The sequence below is a fragment of the Leucoraja erinacea genome, chromosome 17 (assembly GCF_028641065.1).
Source record: "Leucoraja erinacea ecotype New England chromosome 17, Leri_hhj_1, whole genome shotgun sequence".
Taxonomy (NCBI): Eukaryota; Metazoa; Chordata; class Chondrichthyes; order Rajiformes; family Rajidae; genus Leucoraja; species Leucoraja erinaceus.
The window spans coordinates 29,263,640-29,272,740 of record NC_073393.1 but is presented as its reverse complement, the minus strand read 5'-3'; the positions used below and the strand labels follow the sequence as shown (position 1 = coordinate 29,272,740).

General features: G+C 44.9%; 1 long non-coding RNA gene across 2 annotated transcripts; it reads left to right on the top strand.

Moving 5' to 3' along the window:
• Positions 1 to 580: 580 nt before the first annotated feature.
• On the top strand, positions 581 to 8,834 carry LOC129705354 (uncharacterized). 2 transcript variants are annotated; one of them, XR_008724886.1, is made up of 3 exons: positions 581 to 801; positions 6,743 to 6,885; positions 8,491 to 8,834. It is a non-coding gene; the product is annotated as an uncharacterized LOC129705354 (long non-coding RNA). The 2 variants fall into 2 exon arrangements; XR_008724887.1 differs by having other exon boundaries at positions 8,446 to 8,834.
• Positions 8,835 to 9,101: the final 267 nt, after the last annotated feature.

Sequence of the window (9,101 nt, the reverse complement as noted above, 5' to 3'; positions counted from 1 at the left end):
TATAAATCAATCTCCCTTCCATTGCCTCCACCTACATTTCCCGCTGCCTCGGCAAGGCCACCAGCATAATCATGGATGAATCTCAACCTGGTCACTCCCCTCTCCCATCAGGCAATAGGTACAGAAGTGTGAAAACACACACCTCCAGATTCAGGGACAATTTCCTCCCAGCTGTTATCAGGCAACAGGACTATCCTATCAACACCAAGAGAACAATCCTGATCTACCATCGAATTACTTGGGAGACCCTCGGACGATCTAAAATCAAACTTTACTGGCCTTTATCCAGCACTAAATATTATTCCCTTTATCCTGTATCTGTACACTGTGGACAGCTCGATTGTAATCATGTATAGTCTATCCGCTGACTGGATAGCATGCAACCTTTCACTGCACCTTTTAATTTGTACACGTATCAATAAATTAAACAACATTTTGAACAATGCTATTCCTACATATAATAAAATAATTTGGAGAGGCATTGTATTAATTATTTGGCAATATAGTTTAATGAAGGAGTGAATATATGATTAAAAGCAGTGCTTCCGGAGCTCATTGGAGTGCCATTCCACCTCGGGCACCTCTGTGAAATAAAAACACAAAAAAAAGCGGGGAATTTTAACAAGCGGGTGTGTGGTCGGGAAAACCTGATTAAAAGAGGGGGAAGGGGAAGACCAATCACTACTGATGGGTCTTCCCTGTAGGGGGGAGGAAGCAGTAGGACCCAGCAGAGTCAGACCACGTGCTGTCTGCATCGTGGAGGGTGAAGGTTGTCGGCATGGTGCTGTGCCTGGAACTCTGGTGAGCTAACCACTCTGGCCCGCTAGTGGCCGGTGAAGAAGCGAGGGTCAGCGAAGTCGCTGGTAGAGGCCCATGAGTATAGATACGGGTCGGCGGCAGCAGCATCGGTGTCCGGGGAGACAGTGAGGGTTGGTGACAGCGGCGGTGGCCCCGCCTGGGGAGGTGGTGAGAGTCGGCAGCTGCGGGTGCTCTGACTCTGGGCCTGTGGGCGGGCGGGCGGTTGAGTCAAGGAATCAAGTCAAGTCAAGTTTTACTCGTCACTTGCACATACAGTGCAGTGAAATTAATTTGCCAGCAGCGGTACAATTAAAAAAATAATACACAATAACAATAAATATAAATAGATGTGCAGACAAGGTAAGTCCAGATAAGTCCTGAATCGGTGCTTCCCCACCGGAGACCGCGGCTTTAAGATGGTGTAGGCCACAGGCCGGCGGTCGAAGATCTAAAGTCCCCGCCACGCCGCAGCCAGAACTACCACACACCACAGGGACGGCGGTCAGAGCTCCTCTCCAGGGATCCCCGGTGAGGGACCCCGCTCCGGATGGTAAGTCCCCGCCGCGTCCACGGTTTGAGTAGGCCGCGGGCCGGTGGTCCGAGCTTTTCTCCTCCGGGGTCCACAACGAAGGATCCCAGGCTCCGGACGCAGCGCCAGCTGGAGCTCCGCAAACCGTGGCTTCAAGGTTGCTGCGTGCCAGCGAACAGAGCATCCTCCTCTGGCGAGGGCTCGCCCGCTCCGCTATGAGAGTCCGCGCTGCGCCCGCTGCTGAAGCCCCAGGTTCTTCTCCGGGAAAGGCCGCACCGATCCTCGATGTAAGGCTACAGGGGAGGCGACATGGAAAAATTTGCCTCTCCGTAGAGGAGGCGACCGAAGCGGTTTCCCCCTTGCCCCCCCCACCTCCCCCTACACAAGGCACATGGATAAACATTCAAAACACACATTGAGACACACTGAAAATTCAAAATAAGTAGAAAAAACGAACAGGGCAGGGCTGGCAGGGCTGCCGGCTCGCAGCGCCCCCACCGACCTATGGCACCTCCACCAGTGTCGGTGGAGGGGCCATTCTGGAGTGGGTGAGGGTGATCGTGAGGGTGAGCATGAGCGTGAGCATGTGGGTGAGGTGGGTGAGTGTGTGTGAGTGTGAGTGTGTGTGTGTGAGTTAATGTGAGTGGGTGTGTGTGAGTGGGTGTGTATGAGTGATTGTGTGAGTGTGAGAGGATGTGTGTGAGTGTGGGTGAGTGAGTGTGAGTGAATGTGTGTGAGTGGATGCGTGTGAGTGGGTGCGAGTGAGTGGGTGCGTGTGAGTGGGTGAGTGTGAGTGGGTGAGTGAGTGAGTGGCTGTGTGAGTGGGTGTGTGTGAGTGTGTGGGTGAGGGTGTGTGTGTGCCAATGTGTGTGTCTGAGTGGGTGTGTGTGAGTGGGTGTGTGTGAGTGGGTGAGTGTGTGAGTGTGTGGGTGAATGGGTGAATGGGTGAATGGGTGGGTGAGTGAATAGGTGTGTGTGAATTGGTGTGAGTGGGTGAACATGAGTGGGTGTGTGTGAGTGGATATGTTTGAATTGGTGTGAGTGGATGTGTGTGTAAGTGCATGTGTGAACAAAGGTTATATCAGAAAGGGAAATTTGCATGGACATTGATTATGGAGGCTAAGGAGGTTTGGTGGAAATTCTAAAGCGTCAGGTAAAGGCAGTCAAATAAATTGTCACCCAGATCTAGGCTGAGTTCGGAGGAAAACCACAAATAACTCTAGAGGCCAACTCATTGGTATTTTTAAGGTGGAGTTTAATGATTCTCGATTAGTAAGGGTGTCAAGGGTTATGGGGAGAAGGCAGGAGAATAGGGTTGAGAGGAAAAGATAGATCAGCCATGATTGAATGGTGGAGTAGACTCGATAGGCCGAATGCCCTAATTCTGCTCCTGTGATTTATAAACTAATGACATTATGAAAGGATGGTATGCAACGTAGGGCAATTCTACAGATGGATGTTTAAAGAAATATAGATTTTGAATTATAGCAATGGGGAATGCAAAAGTCATGATTCAGAGGATGGGGCAACAGATTTAATGCAGCATTGTCTATATGAGGTAAGGGCAGTGTTAAATCTGTGGAAGCTCTTAGACAGTGAGGCATGACAGGACATCCTGAGTACTATTAAAAAAGTCACATATAGAAATAATGAAGATAAGGCTTTTATCAGTGAAGAGGATAATCTAGAAGGAAGGTCATATTGCAGAAATGAATAGGTTTGAAGTGCTATGTATGCCCATACAGGATGTCAAGATTATGAATGTCCTGATACGTCATGTGAGTGGACAAGAGAGGTAGTGGAGATTGCAGTAAATCTAATATATTTTCATTATTGTGCAAGAGAAAACTATAATTAATCCAGGACCTCATCCAAGACAAACTATTTAACAAATTGGAAACAATCTCAAAGCCAGTATTTAAAGTCCCGAAAATTTAAATACAGCAGATGCTGGAAATCTCAAATAAAATAATATACTGTACCCAGTTAGCGACCGCAGTCAAAATAACTGCATCAACATTTCATCATTGATGACTTTCATATGTCTTGATGAAAGGCTGTCTACTTCTTGGTTTTTGGATCAGTCTGAAGAAGGGTTTCGGCCCGAAACGTTGCCTATTTCCTTCGCTCCATAGATGCTGCTGCACCCGTTGAGTTTCTCCAGCATTTTTGTGTACCTTCGATTTTCCAGCATCTGCAGTTCCTTCGTAAATACTTCTTGGCTATGCTCCTTGACCTCCTGAAATTTTGCAACAGTGTCTGTTCTACTTAAATTCTGTGAAAAATGGCCAGAATTTTTCCTCTTGTCAAAAGCAAGTGGCAGGTTCATTGTTTGAGATGGGGATCGATATCACACCATTCACTGGTGGGTATATTGGACAGCAAGGTTGTGAAAATGGGATCCATTCTCTGCATGAATCACAGGCTGATATATTTCATGATTCGTTGTTTCTTGCAAATTAGACGATGTGATGGTTCTTGTGACTTGTGAGGCTCGGTGATGACATTTCTCCATCAGCACCATCAATCTGACCACGACAAATTGGGACTCTTTCATCCAGCTAATTCAAGTCAGGTCAATTGTCAAATGTACCTACAATGGAACGATGAAATTCTTACTTGCAGCACGATAACAGGGCTATAAACACGATACTCATAGAGAACATGTAATAAACCAAAAACTCTATAAATTGATAAGACCAATACTCTTGCAAAAAAGCACAAAGTCCTTTGTGCAAACAAGGATAGTCCTTAGTTCCTAGTTTAGGTATGGTTGTGTGGTGTTCGAAAGTTTGATGGCTGTTGGGAAGAAGATATTCTTGAACCTGGCCGTTATGGTTTTCAGACTCCTCTCCCTTCTTCCAATGGTAGGAATGAAATGGGTGCGTGGCCATGGTGGTATGGATCTTTGATGATGGTGGCAGCTTTTTGAGGCGGTGTATGCTATTGGGCAATGGGTGGTTTCTTGCTGTAACTTTTCAGCTCTCATCATTATGATGAAATGGAGATCTCTTCTGATTCACAAGAGAATGTCAAGTTTTTCAATTGCTTATTAATTACACTGGGGATCCTAGTTTTTCATCCACCCACCCTATTCACACCATCTTCAAAGCTGCAGAAAGGAATCATCAAACACGTGCATATCTGTTGGAATTGGAACAGGTGTGTTCATTAGAACTTAGACTTTAGACTTTAGAGATACAGCGCAGAAACAAGCCCTTCAGCCCGCCGAGTCCGTGCCAACCAGTGATCACCCCGTACACCAGCACTATCGTTCACACTAGGAAAAATTTACAATTTTTACCGAAGCCAATTAACCTACAAATCTGTACGTCTTTGGAATGTGGGAGGAAACCGCACCCAGAGAAAACCCACGCGGTCACGGGGAGAATGTACAAACTGCGTACAAACAGTACTGGAAGCCAGGATCGAATTCAGGTCTCTAGTGCTGTAAGGCAGCAACTCTAATATCCACGGCTATCCTTTAACAAACTGTCTAATGACACCACTGGGGTGACCAGAGCTGTGGAGCAACAGCAGGAAATGCATACAATAATGCAAAATGGTAAGTGCAAGCACCAGCAATGCCCAGAAAATACTTTTTAATCTTTCCATCACCATTGTGAATGCAGATTCACAAGATAAAAATGCAGTTGGGAATTTGAGAGTTGGTAATAAGCCCAAGCTTCAACCATGAATACTGGTGAAACTTTGTCAAGTGCTGGCTGCATATTACATTCTCATCCTGCACTCCAAAGAGAGATTTCTACAATGTAACACACTTTCACGAATAGTGAAATGCCAGGATAGAGCTGATGTTTCCACTAGTGGGGAAGACTAGGACCAGAAGTCATAACCTCAAAATAAAAGGATGTACCTTTACAAAGAAGATGAGGAGAAATGTCTTTAGTCAGAGAATGTGGTGAATCTGTGGAATCCATTGCAACTGAAGGCTGTGGAGGCCAGGTTAATGGATATTTTTAAGGCAAATATTGATATATTCTTGATTAGTTGTGGTGTCTGGGGTTCTGGGGAGACGGCTGGAGAGTGGGGTTGAGAGGGGAAGATACATCAGCCATGATTGAATGATGATGGGCCCCATGACCCAATTCTGTTCCTACAACGTATGAACTGATTATAAACTTAAATCTCAGCCCTCTACTAGGAGTTATTCACAGGGAAAAAAAATGGACAAATTGATAGTACACTGGCACAAGTGATTCGGGTATAATGTTGATTCTAGTGCTGACTGTGTGGAGTTTACACATTCTCCCTGCAACATAATGTGTTTCTTCTACGTGCACCAGGTACCTCCCACAGACCAAAATGTGCAGGTTGGTAGGTTAATTGGTCACTGTAAATTATAGGTGAGTGCGAGCATTAGGGAGCAGATGATGGGAATGTAGGGAGGATAGCATGGGATTAGTATTAATGGGCTTTGATGGCCTGATGCAGACCTGGTGGGTCAAAACGTTCATTTTCAAGCTGTATGGCTCTCAGCGCTGTCTCTAAATGCAGAGGAGGAAGGTTTATTGATAAAATAGATAGAGACACACACAAAATGTTACGAAGGAGAAAGCCACCTACCATTTTCCTACATCTTTTACTGCAGTTAACAATGGAGGAGATTTCAACACAGATCCTCGCAGACAGCCACTTGTGATTGCTGTCCCAGAGGGGGTGACTGATCCCTGCCGATAATCCGTTCACTGACAGAAGTGCTCACTTGACCAGCTGTCAGCCTTCTTGGCTTAATGGGCTGATGGCTGCCTAACACATAGGGTGTATTATTTGACAACAAAAATACTTTGTGTTGACTGACAAATGAACTGGCATCGTGACAGACTGGAGGACAAACAAAACATGCAATGTTGGTCTCCGGGTGGTAGGCCTGGCACAGCAAAGCTAGACGTTGAGGGCATTGTACTTACACTCAAGGAAAGATTGGGAGTGAGATAAAATACCTGAATGGAGATAAAACATTCGTCAGCAGACATTTAAAATGTCCAATTGATCATCCCAAACACTAGTGGGCTGACAAGAACAGCTTACAACATTGAAGCAATTAGCCTGCATTTTGTAAAAAGTTCACAGGGACTGTCATGATTTATAAAGTCCGCAGATGAGTGCATGAATCCTTGAATACTGTTTTATGATAAATGTTTCTGTTTACAACAGCTGAACATTAGTTGGGCAAATCTGCCTCAGTGAATTAGCAGCGATAGTTATTACTTATTAACCTTAGCCCTACTGACAGGGCAAAGATTTCATGCATTATGAAAATTACAGAGTGATTCAAGAATGTTTATTTATGAAAATTGGTGAGTGATTCAAGTATATTTATTTTTTAAAGTTTTTTTTTAATCAAATAGCTACATGCATCTTATGATTATGCTTAGTAATTTCTTCTTTCAGGTCCAAATGGGACATATTTAAATCTTTTGACGCCAATTTGAATGCATCTTTCACCCTCAACTCCACTGCTGCTTGGCACATGCAGAGCAAAAACAAACAAAAGAGAAAAGGAGAAAGGTGCTGACATCAGACACTTGCCTTTGGTGAGATCTGTTAATTCAGAAAATGTGTAGCTGAATACTCTTATCTTTTATCCATAACAAAAAAGATTAGGTACTGCTCAAGGGATTTAGTATCTAACTAGAATGAATTTGCACTGAAGATAGACACAAAATGGTGGAGTAATTCAGCAGGACAGGCAGCCTCTCTGGAGAGTAGGAATGGGTGATGTTTTGGATCGAGACCCTTCTTCAGACTGACAGTCTGGGAAGCGGGAAACTATAAACATGGAAGGGTACAAACAGCATGTAAGGTGTGAAAAGCACATCAAAGCAGACGATGTTCAAGGAAATGTAGATAGACACAAAAAGATGGAGTAACTCAGCGGGACAGGCAGCATCTCTGGAGAGAAGGAATGGGTGACATTTCGGATCTTCTGAACCTTCTGAATTGGATCAAGACCATTCTTCAGAGCAATTCCCGCTGAGTTACTCCAGCTTTTTGTGTCTACCTTCGGTTTAAACCTGCATCTGCTGTTCCTTCTACACATCAAGGAAATTTACAATGGTCTATTGTTAGCTGAGGGGAAGGTGACAACGATGAGTACAAACAGTAAAGTTAATCAGGAAGACAATGAAACTAGTAGGAGAAACAGGGTGGGGGAGGGACAGAGAGAGAGGGAAAGCAAGGGTTACTTGAATTTAGAGAAATCAATATTAATACCGTTAGGTTATAAGCTGCCCAAGTGAAATATAAGGTAGAAAAAAATGCTGGAGAAACTCAGTGGGTTTCGGGTCGAGACCCTTCTTCAGACATGAAATATGAGGTTCTGTTAACATTAGATTTAATTAAAGAATGGCAGTAGAAGCTCTGGGAGTAGAAGTGGGGGTGGATCCGCAACGGCCGTGAGCCCCAGGTCGAGCTCGGCGATTGTTTGCCTGCTTCTGCTGCTGTTAAAGGTGAGACATTGCGTCACACCAGGGTCTTGGGCCTGTCTCACTTTGGCCGTCAGTTACGCGATAGGCTGTTGGCGCGCGAAGATTTAGTTCGCTACAAACATTTTGGAGCCCCGCACGATGTCGCAACAACTACATACCCCTCCGCGCTTCTCAGTGGGACCGGCCCCGCGCGGCCATACGATGCCCGTGCGCCTCAACACGACGACGAGGTCGCGTAACTTGCATGCCAAGGACATGTATGTGGGACAGGCACTTTGTAATTTGCCTCGTGATGAAACAGTTGATCATTATCAGTTCTTTACGCGCAAGCAGGGAAATTCCTTTGATACTTTTTGAAGAGAATTAAGACTGTTAGCAGATAATTGTCATTTTTCAGATTTGAAGGAGGGACTCATCAGTGACGGAATTGTTTGTGGAATCCAGGAGTCCAGCCTAGTGGAACATTGATCATGGGAAATTGTGAAAGTGTATGTAGACATGCAAAACTTCCAAACCATCCAACAGAAGGCTGGAAACATTGAATGGCCAATACTGGGGACTGATTGCACTAGGGACTTTGGGATGATTTTGCACTTATTAATTATATTTTAATTTATTGAACTTAATTTTTGTTTATTATGTTATCTATGAATATTGTGTTTACAGACCTGTTATGCTGCTGCAAGTAAGAATTTCATTCTTCCATTTAAGGTACATATGACTATTAACCATTCTTGAGTCTTGACTCTTGCTCCACTTGGTGAATAAGCAAACCACGATCGCCAGACACAATGTCACGGCATTGAAACTAACGAGTGCCAAGTGGACAGAGGAAAAGATTCAAGGATGCTGTCCAAGCTTTCTTAAACACTTTAACAAATCCACCAACTGATAGTAATCAAATCCCTAAACCGTGGCTGCACTAAATGAGGAATTCAGTCCAAATGCATGGAGAAGCTACCGACAACCGACGACCCATTACGACCACACAGGCGACAACCTACGACAACCGAAGTCAACCTATGTCCACCCACGACAAGCTACGACCCTGTCGGAGACAATTCAGTCGGCAGTACCTGTCGCCGTTTGACGTAGGTTGGTGTAGGTAGTCACCAATGGATTCACTGAAGTCAGCACCAGCAACAACCTACGACACCTGGCGACAACCTACGACCACACCTACGTCAGGAGAAGTCAAGCTAAGCTCATTGGCGTCAACACACTGTTGCCAAAAAATTTTGAACACGTTGAAAATCCAGCGGCGACCAGAAAGACTCTACGACTCTTTGGGCGACTGAGGTGACTACTCACGACCATGCAGG